General features: G+C 42.1%; 1 protein-coding gene and 1 pseudogene across 7 annotated transcripts in view; both read right to left on the bottom strand.

Moving 5' to 3' along the window:
- Window positions 1-21,440, bottom strand: part of DENND1A (DENN domain containing 1A) — a 542,774-nt gene that overhangs the window by 151,705 nt on the left and 369,629 nt on the right. The window lies entirely within an intron of this gene.
- Window positions 17,713-18,656, bottom strand: LOC308618447 (mitochondrial fission regulator 1-like; annotated as a pseudogene). The gene has a single exon. The product of its transcript is annotated as a mitochondrial fission regulator 1-like (transcript).

The following is a 21,440-nucleotide window of genomic DNA, read 5'->3' as shown; positions in this document are numbered from 1 at the left end:
GTGGCTTCAGTGGAGAGAATGGAGAATACGGCTTAAAATGAGGATAGAGGGAAAGGCAGGGGTCAAGAGCTGTGAATACATTCTGAAATTTTTTCCTTCATTTTGAGATAAAGGTAAAGCTAATGACTGTCTTTAAGCATGTAGGTGACATATGAACAGCACATTTCAGGAATCTGTATGGGGCTTAGATATAGGACTACCTAACGGCCTGACATTATTTAAGGATAAAATTTAGGGTAAAATTTAAAGATGAAATAGGAAATTAGATGCAGGTGGTCCATGAATCATCTACAAATTTTTAATATGAATGAGTAATGATCATTTTTCTGGGTATAGGCTGTATAGCTATCCTCAGGTTCCTAAAGGTGCCTGTGAACCTAAAAATATTAAGAACCTGGGATGGATTACATATACTCTTGAAATGCTCCATGGACATTATTTCTTATTACCAAGCTTCTGATAAGGGGTTTGTAATAGCTTATTAAGATATATTTTACATATCATAAAATTCATTCATTTAAAATCTATAATTCAGTAGTTTTAGTATAGTGACAGTGTTGTAGAACTATCACTATAATCTAATTCCAGAACACTTTCATCACCCCAAAAAGAAAACCCATCTTATTGGCAGGTACTTCTCACTCCCCACTAATCCTGCTCCCCTCCTCCCTCACCCCAGTCCTAGGTAACCACTGATCCACTTTCTGTCTCTATGAATTTGCCTATTCTGGACATTCCTTACAAATGGAATCATACAATAGGTGGTCTTTTTTTTCTGACTGGCTTCTTTCACTTAGCATACTGCTCATTAAAAACATGTTTCATCCACATTGTAGCACTTATTAGTACTTCCTTTTTTTCCACAGTTGAATAATACTTCATCGTATGGAAAGACCACATTTTATCTCTTCATCAGCTGATGGGCATCTTGGTTGTTTTTTTGGCTATTATTATTAACGCTGCTAAAAACATTCATGTATAAGCTTTTATGTGGAGACAGCAGAGATTTTGAGGCAAGAAACCGAATGGCAAAAATCCTCTGTTGCCAGATCTTTTAAAATAAAAATAATCTGTGTTTACTGAGCGTAGGGGAAGAAATCCTGTGCTGCTGCTCAAGGGGCGTGCCACATGCTTGGACAATCTAGTGAGTGAAGGTGGGATGATCTACTTCTCGGCTAAGTCAGAAGGGACGGGAACATGCGTTGAGGGGCAGCCACCCCATCTCCACTCAGAGGTGGGCCAAGGAAAACAATTTTCCTCCGGAAGCAGCTTGGAGTCTGTCATGACACCTGGGTGGAAATATTCGGTTTATCGTGACCACCCTCCCCCCTGCCACCGATTCTGGCACACATGCGCCCCAGCACCACAGTGGTGAGAGCCCACGAGAAGCAGCGCAGGCCACTCAGCGCCCCGGCAGTCTGTCATGGACCTCTAGCTTGAAATAGCAATGTGAAAAAGAAATATGCTTTATTAAAATGTTAAAAATATTGCCCACTTCCCACCCTCCAAATAATAAAAGTGCTGCCTTTCCCGGGGACGAGGGTGACATTTCCATCCTTTGAAACAGTACAAGCCGGTGTCTCTCTTTTGTCTCCTCAAAGCCCTTGGGCCACCTGTGCCGCAGATTATTCCTCACTTAACCTTCCCTGGCCTTTTGCCTTCGTTCGGGAGGTGTTTAATTACCTTGGACTCACAAGGCTGCACTTCAGGTGAGCCTCTCCTAATGGCCTCATTACCATTTTACACAAAGAAGTCATTGCTGATTGTAACTAAGCAAATAGGAGTGTGTGCCTTCCCGCCTGCCCCAGCTGCTCTGACATCAGCCAAGTGGTCCTGGGCTCTTGGTGCCCCTGTGACCACTCAGGCCAAGACTTCTGAAGACCTCTCCTCACCCTACAACAAGGAGAAGCTTTTCTCAGCACTTCAAACTTTGAAACTTCAAGTATATGCACAACTGATAACTGGTGATAGCATACTGTCCTTTAAATAAAAGTGAGGAAGGAAACTCTAAGGCTTAAATAACCCACAGTCATACATCTAAAACCCAACTTGCTCTGAGTGCTCCTGGGGGTGCTGGTCAAATCACTGACATCAGGGATCATCAGGCATAATTTGGGGGGACAGAAAAGCCAGCGAGGGTGGCTTCCTCCTTTATTGAGGTATCAGGAGGGAGACAGAAAACAAAGGGAAGAGAGTACAAAATTGAACTTGTCAGCATCTGAACTTCCCTCCTCCTCCTCTTTTCCCATCTTGGATACCGCAGCATCACCCAGCCAGTCTCCTAGGCTAGAGTCAGATGTTAGATTCCATTCTTCTCCTTCCCTTCCCACAACCATTCTCCACATCTTACCACCCTCCTGCCAATATATCCTGAATCTCTCAGTGCCCATGACCTTGGCCCTGTGCTGCTCAGCTCTACCCATCTTGTCTGGCCCAAATCAGTGGAGTAGTTTCCCAGATCAGATGGACTCTCTGTCTTTAGTTTTCCTTCAATGCCAACTACCCACAGCTGTCCCAGTATTCTTGGAAATATATGAATCTGATCTCTATCAAAATCCTTCAGTGCCCCCACCCTTGGCCATCACCACCTGCAGGAAAGCATCCTAACTCCTCCGAGTAGTCTGCGACGTTTTCCTCAGCTGGCCTCGCTTCCCTTGGCCCCCCTTAACGGGTATTTGACTGATCCTGAATTGCTATCTAGAAGCATATACAACCCTCCAGCCCAAACACATGCTGACAACTCAGATGGAGCTGTCCCTTGTCCCTTTCTGTCCTACTTGTGAACATCTATTTACCCTTTGAAAGACCATCCAAGTGTCCATGAGTAGAGGCCTATTAAGTAAATTATACCACATCCTTGAAATATTGCATAGCTGCTAAAAAAAAAAAAAAAAAAGTGGCAGTACTCTGTGAACTAACATGAAAAGATGTCCACAAACTACACCCAAATGGGGAGAAAGCACAAGTTACAGAGCAATATATATAACATGAATCATTTAAAAAAATATATATGTATAAAAATCATTTATATATATATATGTAGTAAGAATCTAAAATGCCACATATCAAACTTTAACCATGTAGGGATGCTTTCACTTTCTATTTTATGCACTTCTGATTGTTTTGATTATGCTTTATAAAAAAGTATGTTACTTTTATAATAAAGAATTTAAATGAGGTATTTTTCTTTAATAGTCAAATTAAACATTGCCTTGGGTTAAGGGAAAGAGGAAATCCAAATGTCCCCTCCTTTGTGAAGCCTTCCCTGACCACTAAGACAGGCTTAATGACGCCCTGCCTGGGCCCCCTTGGACTGCGAGCTGTCAGTGAATTGTAGTGTCTACTACCTTTCCTGCTAGACTGTGAGTTCCTAGAAGGGCCAGCAGTGGTCCAGCAGTACTTGGCCCAGTGTCATCATTCAGCACTTTTTGCTAAATAAAAGAACAGATGAGCGAGTGTTCTGACATCTTAAAAGGCATTTCCAATGGCTGAGCCTCCGTGCTCGGAGGAAGGTCTAGGATTACATTCAGTGAATGATCATTGGAAGAAATGGTCTCAGTTGGGAAGGACTGGGGGAGAAATTGATACTCTTCCATGTCCCTTTTGCAGAGGGTCATCACTAAGATGCAACCAAAATTGCAAGGAAAATGAAGCTCTGCTGGCTGAATGAATTAAAGTGGACAACGGGGCCAGTCTTACACAACACTGCACGTGCCACATGTCCAGTAACATATGCAGCGTTCTCCACCCTGTCCCGCACCCTCTTCCTGTTTGCCCTGGTCACTACAGGCTCTACCTCTGGGGTCTCTTGGCTTCACCTGCTCCTCTATCCCCGTGCACTCCTCAGGCAGTAGAGTGTAGAGCTTGAGTCACAAAAGCCAAGTCTAAGATTAGAAATCAGTCTTCCTTACTTTCTTAACCTTTCTGAGCTTCAGTTTCCTTTGCTGTAAAATGAGATATTTGTAACATACATACATTGTGAGGATTAAAATATAATGGATGTAAATGGAGAACAGACATAACAAACTGCCTGGCTTTGTGTTTTGTTTAATTAGTACCTGGACTACTGCACCAGTCTTTCAACTGGTGGCCCTTCTCCTATTTTCTTCCTGGTCTGATCCATCCTTCGCACTTTGAATTATCTTTCTAAAAGAAGAGGTTGAATCATATCACTTCCTTCTTCTAAAATTTTCAGTGACTCCATGGTGCTAACATATAAAGTCCAAGTTCCTTAGCACAATATTCAAGGCCTTCTATGGGTTTGGTTCCAGCTCTGTTTCCAACTTTATCTTCTACTCAATCTCAGAGGCCTCAAAACTATTCCTAAGCCTGGGATACTCTTTATCTCATTCTCTAACAAAACTCTTCTATTAAAAAATTTTTTAAAAACCGCTGACTTTCTGTGATGCCCTGTCAGAACAAATAGTTCTTTCTCTGGGCACATTAGTTCTGTTACTTTGGTTGATGCCTAATCTTTGCAGGCTCCATGTTGGAGATGTGCTGGGAACAGAGCTGCATATGATCAGGGCCCAGCTCCCGAGGGCTTGCAGTCAAGCTCCCCAAGACCAGCCACAAGTTAGCTTATTACTACTTCAGAAGGGGCTCTCCCATTGTATTCATCATCATATTTAGCTTTTTTTTGTATAACCAGCAGCTTACATATCTTCCTTCCCGCTATGATGAAGATAACCCTTGCAATTTATACCCCTCAACAAGTATAAGATTATTTCTTCATCACTTGGTTGCAATTTGTAGGGGGAGAGGAGAATAAGGATGGCACGCTATTCACCTAGTCACCTCTGAGACACTCCTATCCACCTCTTTCCATCAGTGCTGGCACCTTAAGATCTTTCAGCAGCTTCCCTGTTGCTCTGAGGATAAAGACAGTCCTAGCCTGGCCTACAAGGCTACAGCGTTTTTCAGATCCGAGGCTCCTGCACCCGCTCCATGGCTTTGGCCACACCAACTGGGTTCCAGTTGCCCTGGCCTCTCATACTCCAGGACCTTTGGATAGGCTAACTCCTCTGTTTGGAGTGCTCTCTCCATCACCCCCTTGCCTAGCATTCAGCACCGTGCAACAGGCCTTTCCACAGATAATCGGTCACCTGTGTTGTCCAGTGTGGTAGCTGCTATTGAGCACTTGAAATGTAGCTGCTTCGACTGAGGAACTGAATTTTATTTCATTTTAATCAATTAAAATTTTTTTTTTAGATGTTGGGGGTAGGAGTTTATTAATTTATTTTATTTATTTTTGCTGTGTTGGGTCTTCGTTTCTGTGCGAGGGCTTTCTCTAGCTGTGGCAAGCAGGGGCCACTCTTCATCGCGGTGCGCAGGCCTCTCACTATTGCGGCCTCTCTTGTTGCGGAGCACAGGCTCCAGACGCGCAGGCTCAGTAGTTGTGGCTCATGGGCCTAGTTGCTCTGCGGCATGTGGGATCTTCCCAGACCAGGGCTCCAACCTGTGTCCCCTGCATTGGCAGGAGGATTCTCACCCACTGCGCCACCAGGGAAGCCCAATCAATTTAAATTTAAATAGCCACATGTGGATAGTAGCTACCATACTGGACAACCCAAGGCCCTAGATCAACTACTATTCATCCTTTAGATCTCAGCTCAAATACCACTGCCTCGGTCTGACCCCCTCAGATTAGGCCAAGGTTCCCTTGTCATATACTCTCCCTGTACCTTTCCTTCACAGACAAACAGCAAAGTGATGATGTATTATATGACAGTCCATTAACGTCTGTCTCTTCCATTAGACTGAAGGTTCTAGGGAGGCAGGGACCATGGCCACCCTCAGTGCTGGCACAACACTGCAAATAGAGATATAGTTCTTCTCAAAATCTGACTCAAGTCATCCTGGGCAGGGGGTCCACTTGCATTAACTGCTCAGTGTCAGAACTGAAGTTAAAAGGTTTTTTTGGACAAATCAGACACCTGCAGCAGCTGGAAGGGGGGCAATAGGATTACTTTCTCTCCCCCTTTATAAAATAGCCCTTGAGGACTAAGGCAGATTGATTCTTCCTTTCGTGAATAAACTAGACATCAAGGCTTTGTTATAAGATCTCCTGGGGAACGTCTGGGTCTGGAGAGGGGAGGAGGAACTATTGCCTTGTTTGCCCATCCTCAGGGGCATGTGTATATTGGCTCCTCTGCTACCTTCACGTGGGCAATGAAATGGCATGGTGCATCTCTCTGTGCCTTAGTTAGTTCTTGCCTAAATTTGAAGCAAAAAGTCTTGATATGTAAAGGCAATCTCACCCCACTCTCTTTCCCAGTAATAGTTTCTGAGAAAACCAGGAATTCATCAGGAAAAAGGAACAGGAACTAGTATTTATCAAGCACTCTACTAGGTACCAATAGCCATGGTAGGTGTTTTCATGCCCAGCACTGTATTAAAATTTCAGAACAAGTGGGCCAGGCAGAGACAGTTATCCCCACTATACAGATGAGAAGAGTGAGCCTCAGCCCCATCTCACACAGATAGTACAGCAAGGGGCAGAGGCTAAAGTCAAGCACAAGTTGGTGTTACTCCAAAGTCTGCGCTATTCCATTAATTCTTACTGCTGCCAGGATTTCTTAGGCCAGCAAATTAGATTTGTCCACGATACTGGTTTATTTTTTTCCACAACTTAATATATCTCCATTATTGCCTCCTTTCATTCCTTGCTTTTCTGTTTCTTACTTGAAAACATGGTTGTACCTTGACCTCGGTTGGCTTTAATTGCTTCTTCTGCATCCGATTTTCCCCTCAAAGAGCCTGGTTCTCCATGGGGGAGTGGGGACTGTGCTAGTTAACGCGGAGCTCCAAGCTGGGGCCGGCTATGACCCCAGTGGCCCAGGTCTTTGCTCCCTCTGTCTCTCCTGACATCTCATGGGCCGAGTATTAAGTCGGAAAGTTAAGAGGTGAGCATTACAATTCTAAGCAGCTTTTTGTCAGACAAAAGGATCAATTTTCATTATGTGAGTGGCTACTTCATTACATGCTATAATGGCTTTGTTGAGCATCCTGAGAACTAACTATCAAGTCCTCAGGATGACATTCTTGGAGTAAAAAAGTACAATTTAAAAACAAAAAGGTCCATTTCTACTATCTGCCAAATAAAGCTCAGGAGGAGTCTTGCACTCACAGTGCACTCTAGACCCCTCCCTGCCTGGTTAATCCCAGTACCTCAGCATTGTAAATGGAAACACACAGGAGCAAAGATTTTTGCATTTTCGTAACTATTTGTAATACTCATCTTCTTCCAAACACATTTATTTTTTTGCCCGAAGTGAAATTGTCTTTGTTTTCCCTAAAAAACAATTTAGTTTTAACACACCACACACACACACACACAAATTAATGCAGCTGAACACTAAAGGTTACAAGATTTGAGCTCAAAGTAAATGTGTATTTATAATATTAGGTGGTCATTCAATAAAAAGGTTATTTCTATCCATATATGTTCATGCACGTATGCCTGTGTAGGTATGTATCCATAGAGTATTTTCAAAGAAGGGTTTTCTCCCCCATACTTCTGGCAGTTTAGGTTTAAAGGTCAGATTTAAACTATCATCATGTTTCACAATGCAATCTGTGCAGTGCCGGGTAATGAAATGGTTCAGTAAAGGTGCTCGTGGAAATTCTTTTAATTAGGTCTAAGGCTTTTCAGTTGTCAACATGAATAAACCAAGAACCAGTCTCTTGCAAACACAAGGCACAAAATACAAATGTAAGTTACCTTTGAAAAGAGAGACACACACTTGTAAAAGGAAAGTTATGATGCATGTTTTTTACAAGATATATACTTCAATTTTTTTAAAAAAAATACCAACATCTTTCAACAACAAAATGGACTGCAGATCAACAATAAAGCAGTTACTCTATTGCTAATGAACCAGGACACTAATGCTTCTTGCTTCTAATGAAAAGTATTTGGAGGAAGACTAAAGTTATTCATAACTAAAAATGTTTACCAAGGGACTGACTTTCCTCATGAACAAAAGCCACCTCTCCATTTAACTATAATTAATCCTACAGATCAGCAGTCTTTCACTCAGACACGCGAATGTCCCATAATGACTCCTGCAAATTGAATGGTATCGATGAAAAATGCACTAGAATGCACTTTCGCCTTTAGCATTATCTGAGGCCCCAAAGATGAGCATATCACAGTAGGAACATCATCAAGACTCCTGCTTTTCAAAGCTGTGTTGACAAACTAAACTATTTAGATTTGGAATTTTCAGCTGTCAGCTCAAAGCTGAATCTAGGGATTGAAATTCAGAAGATGAAATCTGCAAGAAAATGGTAGGTTGCTTTGGGAAGTTGGATTGTATTTGCATTGAGCTTGATGGAAAAAGCAAAACTAAATAAATGATTTCAATCACCACCAATAGTTCAGATTTAGATGGATACAAAGGTGTTCATAAAAGCCAATCAGCTGGCCTGAGACTTGACGTGGAATGGGACAACCCAAATGGAGCAATGGCTGCATGTAATGAACATGTATAATAAATCCATGCATCGATCAACCAATGAATGTATGTCTAGCAAACCCTGAGTTCAGATTCTGACTCAGCTGCTTGCTATTAGCTGGATGTCTTTAGGCATCTTATTTTCTTCTCTTCATTTAACAATAAAGGGGTAAAGTACCTCCCCTTCCCCTCAGGATTATTATGTAGATTGAATGTCAAGATTTTCAAAGCCTCTCACACAGTACCTGGCACACAGCAGGAGCCTAATAGATGCTGACTATTCTTCCACATTAACCCAACTCCAAAGCCAAAACTACCCAAGCCATTATTTTAGCATAAAAAAGAATAATGGGCTCACAATTAACATTTTCTGGGGCATCAATGACTGAAGTGTCACTCATTATGCTAAGCCTGGTGGGTTTATCTAGTGACCCAAACTTATGTGTATTTGGGAGTTAATGAAGTGCTTGGTGTTTACACAGATAAAAGCAGGATTCGTCTCAGCAACAATCCTGGGCTGAATGGATATAGATTTCCATGCTTAGGGATGTAGCCAGGCCGGATCCATGGTGGATCACATGGATACATCCACACAGAGTGAGATATCTCCCAAGGGGATCTGGGCATCTCCACCTCCTCAGGGGAGGAAAAAAAACAAAACAAAACAGGAAGGGGGGTGGTGGGAAGTGTGTATAATAGATGTGTTTCACAGTGTCCCTGCTGTGATGAACAACTTGATCCACTTACAGTTCCAAACACATGATGCATAAAAGAGCTGACAGAAATTCAATTCTTGCAAAGAAAAGCATCTGCTCTCTAGTGGGAACGGCCAAATATTAAGCAGTTTTAAGGCAGGGCAAAGACCTAGAGGAGCACACTTCATTATCTAGATAGCCAGAGTCAAAAATGCAGATCACAAATGAACGAAGAAGTAGCAGAGATTCCAAGCATTAATTACCCAGAGTAAAACGATTCAAGTTAAATCTTTGTTACGACAAATATTAAACCCAGCTGTGTTTATGTAGCAGTTGTGAAAAAGAAGGAAAAAAAGAAATCCGTGTATAATATCTGTGAGCTCTGCCAGTTAATTGAATTCGCTGGCAGCACTTCCCCTATCACGAGCCAAACATCCTCAAGGATAAAATGTAGCTTTTAAACAGACCTGGGGAAAACGAAATCAAGAAATTTCAACCAATAAAACACAACTCTTTACTGGTATAAAAGTAAAGTAAAATTCAGTAATGAAAGGAAGGAAGTCTCTTAAACATTTACTGCATTCCAGAGCTTGGAGTTGCAGTTTATTGCTGAGGTCTCTTCTGATGTCCCACAGTGCTTTTGCTCCAGCATCTTTAATGAAGTCCCCAAAACTCCCATAAAATACTCGATTGTTGACAAATCATACACACACACACTCAGGGCAAGGCCCACTGGATCACGATGCTCCTTTCCTTCCTACATGAAATTTAGAAGTCACGGAGTGGACACTGTCATGGAGAGTGGTCCAACACAGAAGAGGGACCTACAGACAATCCCCTAAAGCATGAGGGACGAATGACTGGGTAATGGTGATAGGTGATACTGATAAGAATTCTCTTCAGCAAACTGTCCCCTGACCCAAGTCCAATATCAGGTTTGGGGTGGGGAGAGCTTGGCTAGATTCTAGGAACCAGAGAAGCAACAAGAGGCTGGGTCCAACATTCCACCCTTAGTCTAGTCATTACCTGACCTAACTACCTTAGTTGATTCCCCACTGCCCAAAATATGAAGTCCAGGCTTGTTTTTATGACAGAAGACCATTTCCCATCTGGTCCTTCCCATCTACTTCTTTGGTCTCATCTTTTGTCCCTCCCAAACACACACCCTGTGCTCCAGCTGGACTAAACTATTATTCCCTGCCCAAACGCATTATACTTTTGTTCACACCTCCAGCCTCAATGCATTCCATTCCCACCTCCCAGTATGCTCATCTCTCCTTTTCCAGGAACAGTGACTGTTTCTTGTACATCTTCATGTTCCTATGGTCCAACACACTGAGCACACACCCAGAAAACTTAGGCTGGATAAATAATCTCCAATCCTGAACTGGCTACTGATCTGCCCTTTTGGGACACTCTGAATGGTTCCTGTGGATGGAAACAAAGCTGCTGGTATAAGTGGGTAGGAGAGCGGCAAGAGATGTGCCAGGAGAGGCAGGCAGAGACTAGATTATAAAAGGCCATATTATGGAGCTTGAATTTTACCCAGAGGAAAATGAGGAACCATTAAACGGTTTTAAGCTGAAGAGTGACATTCATGTTCCAGATTATGCCTTCATTTACAGCAATAGAGAATGGTCTGGGATTGGAGAAGTGGGGGCAGTACTGGCAGCCCAGCCTTCTGTTACCTCTTCTACTAACCAGCCAGTGACCTCACTGGGAAGAAGGTGCATGTCTTAATCATCTCTGCATCCATTATACCCAATACAAAGCCTGACACATAGTAGGTGCTCAGGGAATGCCTGTTTTGGTTTCTTTTGTCTTTTCTGGCTTTACTGAGGTCTAATTGACAAATAAAATTACACATATTTGAAGTGCACAAGGTGATGATTTGATAAATGTATATATTCTGAAATAATCATCACAATTAAGTTAATTAACATATCACTTCACATAGTTACTTTTTCTTTGTATGTGATAAGGACACTTAAGATCTACTCTCTTAGCAAATTTCAAGTACGCAATAGAGTATTACTAACTACAGTCACCATAATGTACATTAGATCCTTGGAACTTATTCATGTTATAGTTTGTAACCTTTGACCAACATTTCCCCATAGGAAATACCTGTTGAATGAATAAACACTCTATTAGAGAATACTAACAATACATGTTTTAACGTGGCAGAAGAATCAATTCCACAAGGGTACTAAGTCTACAAGGCCTATACACATAAAGAGTTACATAAGATACTCAAGACAATCAGAGCCCGCCCATCTCCCCACTTGGCATTTTTCTTCCTATTGGGATTTTAAGAATGGGTTTTTTGCAAGGTTTACTATTAGTTCAGACATTTCTCGGGCCAGACTACTAAGCCAGACAGCCTGTGATGTCTGCTCCCTTGCTTCTGGGATTAAATGCATTGTTGACTCACAAGGTAGGATGGCACACCAGCACCTAGGAGGCCCTGTAGCAGCATCTCTAGGGTCTGAGGTTTCCAGGCCTTTGGAAAAAACATGGAATAGAGAAGCTCCAGCCAACAAAGCTGTTAGCAATGGTCTAACAAAGCAAGGCCATCTCTGAGCAGACTGCTCTCTCTCCAACCAGCATTCTAAGCAGGGGTACTCCAGAGGAGAGGCAGCAAGCAGACTCCGGGCTTATTTGAATCTGGGCCCTCCCGAACCAGTTTTGCCTTTGGACTCCCACAGACAGTCAGCTACATGGTATAGCCCAATTTTAATGTGATTTGAACCAGTCCTGAGGTCACAGTTAAACAAGATGCTGTCATTCACTCAGTGAAAATTTACTGAGTACATGCTATATATTTAACTCGGGGGCAGATAAAAACATAAAGGAAGCGTTTTTAGTCCCTACCCTAGAGGGGTTGGAAGAGAGGACTCAAGAAGACAAAAATAATTCCGATATAACATGACGAGTGCTGTAACAGAAGGATGTGCCATGTGCTTTGAGAATACAAAGGATAGAGCAATCAACTACTGAGGGAGGGTCAAGGAAGACTTTACTCTAGAAAGACCAGAAAACTGATTGGAGTTAGAAGAGACTGAAGACAGGAATGTAGTTAGGAAGCCATTGTCCGTTTTCCAGTTTCACAGCACAGAAGAGAAGTACAGGGTCCAAATGACTGCTGGGCCTCACACAGGTGACTGGGATAGCTACACATGCATACAGTTTCCAACAACAAAAAAATTATATGAATTTTAAACAATTTTTCAAAAGTAAGTGCTAACTTTCATGTTATTGATAAAAGTGAAAACTGGTATAATCTTTTGGGGGAGGTGGTGGTATTTAAAAATATGTATCAAAAGCCTTAAATTTTTATTTATTTATTTATTATTATTTTTTTTTCGCAGTATGTGGGCCTCGCGCTGTCGTGGCCTCTCCCGTTGCGGAGCACAGGCTCTGGACGCGCAGGCTCAACGGCCATGGCTCACGGGCCCAGCCACTCCGCGACATGTGGGATCTTCCCAGACCGGGGCACGAACCCGTGTCCCCTGCATCGGCAGGCGGGCTCTCAACGACTGCGCCACCAGGGAAGCCCAGGCCTTAAATTTTTATATAAATTTTTATATGATTCAGAAATTCTACTTCTAGCAATTCATGGAATTCAAGTAAATGATACAGAGATTTAGTTACAAATATGTCCATCATACTGCTGCTTAAAAGAATGCAAAACTTGAGGGACTTCCCTGGTGGCTCAGTGGTTAAGAATCTACCTGCTAATGCAGGGGGACATGGGTTCGAGCCATCGAGAGATGTGAAAGAGCATGAGGCTTTGGGGAATGGGATCACTCTCCTAGTGGCTGGGAAACAGGGTATGAGTAGTGAAGTGATGCAAGATGAGGCTGAGAGGTTGCCTGGGGTCAGCGTCCAGCTTGTGAAGAAGCTTGGATGCAGCATAGAAGGACTGGAAACTACTCTGGCCTGGGCACTGTAGGTGCTCTGTAAACAGTATCTTTCTTCCCTTGCCTTCTCCTTCTCACACCAATGAAGACTGCTCAAGATGGTTTCTCTCTCTTCACATGGTTAGAAGCCTCTTGGATATCCCTCAAAAATCCCACCAAGGAAGAACAAGAAGTTTAAGTGATTTAAAACGCATCATTAAGTCATTTGTGATCTTTTTATCCAAAGAATATGGAGAAGAAAAAGAAACTACAGTCCTGAAGACATACAAACCATAAAGCCAAAAGCCAAGATTCAAGTGTTTCAGGAGAGAGGAGGAAAGATGATTTTTCCCTCATAAAACTAGTAATAATCATATCACAGAAAATTTAGAAAATGAGAGAAAAAAATGTTAACTCATAACTTTACTATCCTAATATACCACTGTTGATAATTTGGAAGTTCTTTTAAAAATCTTACTTCTGAGTATCTGGCTGCTTTTCTTAATTATAGTCATGGTAGATATATCATTCAATATTCTGCTTTTTCCACTGAATTGTATCCTTAGCATTTCCTGTGTTGCCCACATTCTTCACAACAGTCATTTTTAGTGACTGTTCGGTACACTCCACTGAGTGGAATAGGTCACCTTAAACACTCCCCTTAATTTTGGATATTAAGGTTGTTCCCAACTTCAGTTAACATAAACAATGCTATTTGGTTAGGTGGCTTTCTCCATTTAGAAGTATTTGCCAGAAAAAAACCCTTAAAAGTAGAATTATTGAGTCAAAAGGGAATATGTATTTTAATGTCCTATTACATATATCACCACATAAGAAAGCCTGATTTAGAAGAGCATTGATCAGGTTACAGAAAGCATGAAGTAAAAGAAAAGAGAGTGTAAGCAGATGGTAAATGTCTCCGCATACACGTGCATACACAAAGACCTGTGAGTTTCAGGCCAAAGAATATTAGAAAGGGCCCTGACTGAGCTCTGGGAAATCACTGATGAGGTGTGGTATGTTCACCTCGCTGGAAGCCTGGAAGCGTCTGAGCTCTCTTTTGCCAAGCTTTTAAAAAACTCTACAAATTTTACCCGTTGGCTAAACAGTGTATACTTAACACTCTTGAAGGAACAAGAGATGTTCTTTAAATTTTAAGAGAGAAACAGATGAAGAGTGCTTGGTTAAATGGCTGCGGAGGGAGGGACATTATGTTTCTGTTCAAAGCATCCACATGGGCTTGAGATAAACATCAGCAACGAAGACCCAATGCAGCCAAAAAATAATAAATAATAAATAAATTTATTTTAAAAAAATGAAGTCTGGGCTTCCCTGGTGGTACAGTGGTTGAGAGTCCGCCTGCCAATGCAGGGGACACAGGTTCGTGCCCCGGTCCGGGAGGATCCCATATGCCGCGGAACAGATAGGCCGTGAGCCATGGCCGCTGGGCCTACGCGTCCGGAGCCTGTGCTCCGCCATGGGAGAGGCCACAACAGTGAGAGGCCTGTGTACCGCAAAAAAAAAAAAAAAAAAATGAAGTCTGTAAACAGGTCTTTACACCAATAAAAGATGGACTATTCTTGCCATATTCCTTCCCCCGAATCCATAGCTAGGGAACAATACAATATTGTCAGTGAAAGCAATACATCTGCAAGTTTCATGGAACCCAGCAAAGTACAACAGTATTAACCTTGCCAACTCCCTCTTTTTTTTTTTAATGGTACAAAAAGCTAACTAAGATTACAAAATTTAAGACTAAATTGTCTAGGTAACTAGTAGAAAGCCAGAGCCACCCTGCTTCCAAAGTTATCCCTTAACCCATGTTCATAAATCATGTGAAAATCAGCAGAGCTGTTCTGAAAGCTAATCAATATTAGAACTTCCTTTTTAAAATTAATTTCCAAGTCTTCTTCCTTTTTAAAATTTACTTTATCAAGTCATAACTAATATATAATAGAATGCATATATTTAAAAAGTACAGTTCAATGAGTTTTGACAAATACATACATCTGTGTAACCATCACCACAATCAAGAAATAGAACATTTCCTTCACCTCAAAATGTTCCTTCCTGCCCTTTTCAATCAGTTCCTGCCTTCTCCATCCCAGGCCGAGGCAACCACTGGCCTGCTTTCACCCGCTATAGAGTAGTTTTCTCTCTTTTAGATTTTAAATACATGAAATCATATAGTACATTCTCATGTGTCTGGCTTTTTTTTGCTCAGTGTAATATATTCAAGATTCATCCATGTTGTTTTGTGTATCACAAGTATGTTACAATGAATAATGACTCATGTAGTAAAAAGTAGGGATAAAACATAGTGTTTGTCCATCTATCAGCTGATGGACATTAGGATTATTACCAGGTATTGTTTACTGTGAATAAAGCTGCTATAAACACTCATGTACAAACCTGTTTGGATATATATTTTCATTTCTCTTGGATAAATACCTAGGAGTGGGGTTATTGGGTTATATTGCTGGCGTACATTTAACTTCAGAGAAAACTGCCGAACTGTTTTCCAAAGTGGTTGTTCTGTTTTATGCTCCCAATACCAGTGATGAAAGTTTCAGATCAGTTGTTTCACATCCTTCCGAACACTTGCTATTGCCAGTCTTTAAAAAAATTTTTTTAGGGCTTCCCTGGTGGCGCAGTGGTTGGGAGTCCACCTGCCGATGCAGGGGACGCGGGTTCGTGCCCCGGTCCGGGAAGATCCCACATCCCGCGGAGCGGCTGGGCCCGTGAGCCATGGCCGCTGAGCCTGCGCGTCCGGAGCCTGTGCTCCGCAATGGGAGAGGCCACAACAGTGAGAGGCCCACATAGCGCAAAAAATAAAAATAAAAAAATAAAATTTTTAAGTCAGGTATGACTAACATACAGTAAAATTTACCACTTTTGGTGGCTAGTTTTATGAATTTTGAAAGATGCACATAGCTATGGAACCATCCCCACGATCAAGATACAGAACAGCTCCATCACCCCAACTCCCCTCGCACCCCTTGATAGTCAGCTGCTCCTCCCAGCCCTGCTCCGGACAACCGCTCATCCGAGTTCTCTCTCAACAGTTTTGCCTATTCCAAAACGTCAAATAAATGGATTATTTCACTTAGCATAATGTGAGATTCATCCATTTTGTTGGATAGATCAGTACTTAGTTTTTTTTTTTTTTGCAGTATGCGGGCCTCTCACTGCTGTGGCCTCTCCCGATGCGGAGCACAGGCTCCAGACGCGCAGGCTCAACGGCCATGGCTCACGGGCCCAGCCGCTCCGCGGGATGTGGGATCTTCCTGGACTGGGGCACGTGGGATCTTCCCGGACCGGGGCACAAACCTGTGTCCCCTGCATCGGCAGGCGGACTCTCAACCACTGTGCCACCAGGGAAGCCTAGTACTTAGTTTCTTTTGATTGCCAAGTAGTATTCCATTTTACAGGCATACCACTGTCCCTCACCAGTTGAAGGACATCTGAAATGTTTCCAGTTTTTGGCAATTATGAACAAAGCTGCTAAAAACATTCACGTACATGTGTCTGTGTGTACATAAGTTTTCATCTTCTTGGGTTCATACCTAAGACTGAAATTACTTGGTCACATAGTAAACATTTGTTTAAGATACTCATTTATAAGAAATGCACAGTCTTTTTATTTTAGCCATACCAGTGGGTATATAGCAGTACCTTCCTTGTGGTATCAATTTACACCCTCATGGAACATCTTTCCCTGTGCTTACTGGCCATTATTTTTCTTTTTTCTTTCCAAATCCTTCCTTTAATGTCAGGTAGTGTTTCAACCTAAACACACACAGGATACATACCATAGAGAAAATGGACCTGAGGGCATCCGAGTCATGGACGGTGTGGTAGGTAAAAACCTTGGGCCAATGCAAAGGAGCAGTCAAGGGCCTGGAAGAAGGATGGTACTCTGTTTCCCCTCTCCATTTCTCTTTCCTACTGGGCTTAAACTAAAGTTTGTGGAAGAGAAAGAGCTTTCAATTAGTGGAACCAATGAGGCCACAGGGCCTTGGAGGGTAGATTTGGTTGTACAGTATTACAAAATATATTTAAGAAAAAAAGAGCCCAGGCCTCCCAGCAGCCCAAGTGTCAGCTGGTCCAGTGGCCCGACCTCTACATGTAGGTGTTGGACAGGGAAGGGGGAGAGAGTGATTGCTGGGCACTGGTGTCAGTTCATGATGGAGCAGCATAAGATTTTCCCTGCTCTGTGAACGTGTACATAAACATAGCCCCCTGCCCTCAGCCCTGCTCTGCTGCAAGGAAGCCACTCAGAGTGACAGCTGGGCACAAAGTGTTCAGTAAGACCAGATATGGGGTCTAGTGCAGTGAAGTCAGTCATTCATTTAGGACCTATTTTCACACAGGGGCAAGGAAAAACCAGAAACATCTATCTCACCCTTTAAACTGGGACATTCCAACCTACACAGTTACCTGTAACGTGTCTCAGCTCAAAACAGGCCTTAGCTTCTGCTAAGGTTTGAAGTATGGAAAACATACAGTGCAGTTCTTCTCTTGGTCCAAGCTCTAGCTTTCGGCAAGACTGTTGCAGAAGATTTCTAATTGAGAGGCAGAAGCATCTGCGGTGAGGAAGGCAGCTACTGAAGGAATTCCAGGAGCCTGAGACTGAGTTTGCAGAGCTGAGTGCTATCAGTTTCCTTTTCTACTGGTATCTTCTTCCTTCAGAGCAAACTTCCTCCTTAGGACCTCAGAGGTAAGCATGGCAGGGTCTTCCTCCTTCAATAAACTCCAGTTCAGGTCTTGGCTCTGCTTCCCTCAGTGGATACCCATCATATCTGCAAAGCTGCTGGCCTTGGACAGAGATGCAGTCATCTTCTTCAGACGAGCTGCAGGTAGCTTTGTGTTCTGGTTTGCAACATTCGGCGCTGGCAGAACAAAGCAGGGGGACTGATGGAAGCTCAGGGACCTGTACCTTGGTCTCCTTGGTGATGTCACTAATGACAAAGGAAGTTGTAGAGTGGAATGAGGATCCAAAAGAAGGTAAGGGAGAAGAGACATTTGAACTTCCTGCATCAGCTGACACTATTTTAGCAATCTGGCTGCGCAGGTGGCTCAGCTCATCCTGCAGCTCTTTGGTGCAGCCAAGGGCTGGCAGGGCTGGCTTCTTCAAGGCCAGAAGCCTCTCCTCCGACCCACACAGTTTGGGCACTGAGGCATTGCGCTGAATGACGATCAGAGGGCTGGGCTTCCAGGTGTGCCTCAGGGGGCGTGTATCACTCCTGACCAGGGCATAAGTCTCCTCTACATCTGCAGCAATCCAGGCGATGTCAGCCAGAGTAGGGACTGGGGGTACATGCCTCAGACACAGGTCAGAGATGTTGGGCAGGGTCTCAAAGGATGCCCGGGGACATGGCTTCAGGGGCAGGTTGGTCCCGATTCTTCTCACTACACTTCGAGCAGCCCCACGCGGCTTGTTTTGCCAGATTGGGATGGTCACATTGGCCTCCATTCCTGACATTTCAACTGGCTTCTGCACTTGAAGGACAAGGCAGCCACAGGGCAGCTCTGGAGGCTTGGGATGGCAGGAGGTGTGAAGCCTTCATATCAGGCCATCTTAAGAAACACCAGACTTATCTTCCTCACGGCCCCTCCTACCACAGCCTTATTGGCCATTTGAATATCTTTTATTGTTGAGTGTCTCTTCAAGTCTTTTGCCTATTTTTTAATTGGGCTGCTGTCTTATTATTCAGTTTAAGGGTTCTTTATATATTCTGGGGAAAAAGTCCTTTTGCAGATATAAGTAGCAAGAATATTTTCTCTCAGTTTGTGGCTTGCCCCTTCATTTTTAAAATGGTGACTTTTTTTTTTGGCTGCATTGGGTATTCGTTGCTGTTCGCGAGCTTTCTCTAGTTGCAGTGAGTGGGGGCTACTCTCTGCTGCGGTGCGTGGGCTTCATTGCGGTGGCTTCTCTTCTGGCGGATCACAGGCTCTAGGCGCGCGAGCTTCAGTAGTTGTGGCACATGGGCTCAGTAGTTGTGGCTTGAGGGCTCTAGAGCGCAGGCTCAGTAGTTGTGGTGCGTGTGCTTAGTTGCTCCGTGGCATGTGGGATCTTCCCGGACCAGGGCTCGAACCCATGCCCCCTGCATTGGCAGGCAGATTCTTAACCACTGCGCCACCAGGGAAGTCCCTGTGTTTTATGTCTTAACTAAGAAAACTATGCTTACCTTAAGTTCATGAAGATTTTCTCCTATCTTTTCTTCTATTCATTTTATAGTTTTTGCCTCTAAGTTTAGGTCTATAATCCATTTTGGGCTAATATTTGCAGGAGGTAAAAGTCAACACTCATTTTTTTCCATATAGATATCCAGTTCTTCCAGTAGCATTTGTTGAAGAAAACTATCCTTTCTCAGTTGAATTACTTTGGCATGTTTGTTGAAGATCAATTAACGATTTATGTGTGGGCCTAATTCTGAACTATTTATTCTGTTCTATTGAACTCTATGTTTACCTACAATGTTGATCTACGTTTACTATAACTTTACTGGAAGTCTTAAAAGTAGGTAATACAAGTCCTACTACTTTGTTCTTTTTCAACATTGTTTTGGCTATTCTAGATCTTTCGCATATTCATGTGCATGTTAGAATCAGCTCAAGTTGTTTTTTTTTTTTAAGCCATCTGGAATTTGGGCTGGGATTATATTGAATCTATAGATCAATTTAGGAAAAATTAACATCTTAAAAATATTGAGTCTTCCAATCCAAAAAGTGGAGTATCTCTCCATTTGTTTAGGTCTTTTAAATTATTTTCTGAGAAATGTTTTATAGCTTTCAGTATACAAATCCTGTGCATATTTTGTTAAATGTATTCCTAAGTATTCTGTGTTTTGTATGCTATTTAAAATGGTACTTTAAAATTTTTCAATTGCTCATTACTAGTATATAGAAGTACATTCGGTTTTTATATACTAACCTTATCCTGTACCTTTACTAAATTTGTTTATGAGACCCCCTTTGGATTTTCCATATACATGATCATGTTGTCTGAATAAAGACAATTTTTCTTCCTTCTTTCTAACCCTTAGGGCTTTTATTTCTTTTCCTTGTCTTAGTGAGTGGTTAGAACCTCCAGTACAATGCTGAATAGAAATGGGAAGAGCAAACATCCTTTTTTCGTTCTCATTCTCAAGGGTAAAGCATTCAGTCTTTCACCACGAAGTACGGTGTTAGCTGTAAGTTCTTCCCAGATGCTCTTTATCACTATGAGGATACCTAGGTTTGCTAAGAGCTTTTATCAAGGACAGATGTTGAATTTTTCCTAAAATACTTTTTTGGCTTATGTTTTGATATAGTTTTCCTTTTGTAGTCTGTTGATACGGTAAATCACACTGATTTATTTTCAAATATTTAACCAATCTGTACACACTTGATCATGATGTATTATCCTTTTTATATATTGCTGGATTCAATTTGCTAATATTTTGTTAAAGGTTTTTACATCTATATTTGTTAGGTATATTGATCAAATTTTTTTTTTCTCGTAAATTCTTTGTTTGATTTTCATGTCAGGGTAATGCTGACCTCATAAAATACGGTGGAAGGTGTTCCTTTCCTCTCTATTTTCTGAAAAAGTTAGTGTAAGATGTATCCTAAAATATATGATAGAATTAATCAGTGAAGCTACCTGGGCCTGGAGTTTTCTTTGTGGGAAAGTTTTAAATACAAATTCAAATTTCTTTAGTAGAAACAGTACTATTTTTCAATTTTCTATTCCTTCTTCAGTCACTTTATATAATTTGTGTATTTCAAGGTATCTGTTCATTTCATCCAATTTGTCAAAATTACAGGCATCAAATTGTTCCTAATACTCCCTTAATTCCTTTTTTCTGCTTCTCTTTTTCAAAAAATATACATTTTGGAATATTCTTAGATTCACAGAAAAGTTGCAAAGATATTAGAGAGAGTGCCCAGATACTCCTCAATGCAGTTTCAGTTTCCCATATCTTACATTACCATGGTGCATTTGTCAAAACTAAGAAACTGACTTTGGTACATTATTATTAACTAAACTCCAAACTTTATTGTGATTTCACCAGTTTTTCCATTAATGCGTCTTTTCTATCCTAGAATCCAATCCAGAATTCCACACTGCATTTAGTTGTCATGTCTCCTTAGTCCCCTCTGGTCTGTGACAGTTCCCCAGTCTTTCCTATGTTTTTTATGACCTTGATAGATTTCTTTAAAAATTAAAAAAAAAAAAACTTTTTTTTTTTTTTGGCTGCACTGCGTGGCATGTGGTATCTTAGTTCCCCAACCAGGGATTGAATCTGTGCCCCCTGCAGTGGAAGCACGGAGTCTTAACCACTGGACTGCCAGGGAAGTCCCTGACCTTGATAGTTTTGAGAAGTACTGGTCAGGTA

The sequence above is a fragment of the Mesoplodon bidens genome, assembly GCF_964165515.1.
Source record: "Mesoplodon bidens genome assembly, chromosome: 6".
NCBI classification, from domain to species: domain Eukaryota; kingdom Metazoa; phylum Chordata; class Mammalia; order Artiodactyla; family Ziphiidae; genus Mesoplodon; species Mesoplodon bidens.
This window is presented reverse-complemented; position numbering and strand designations above follow the sequence as displayed.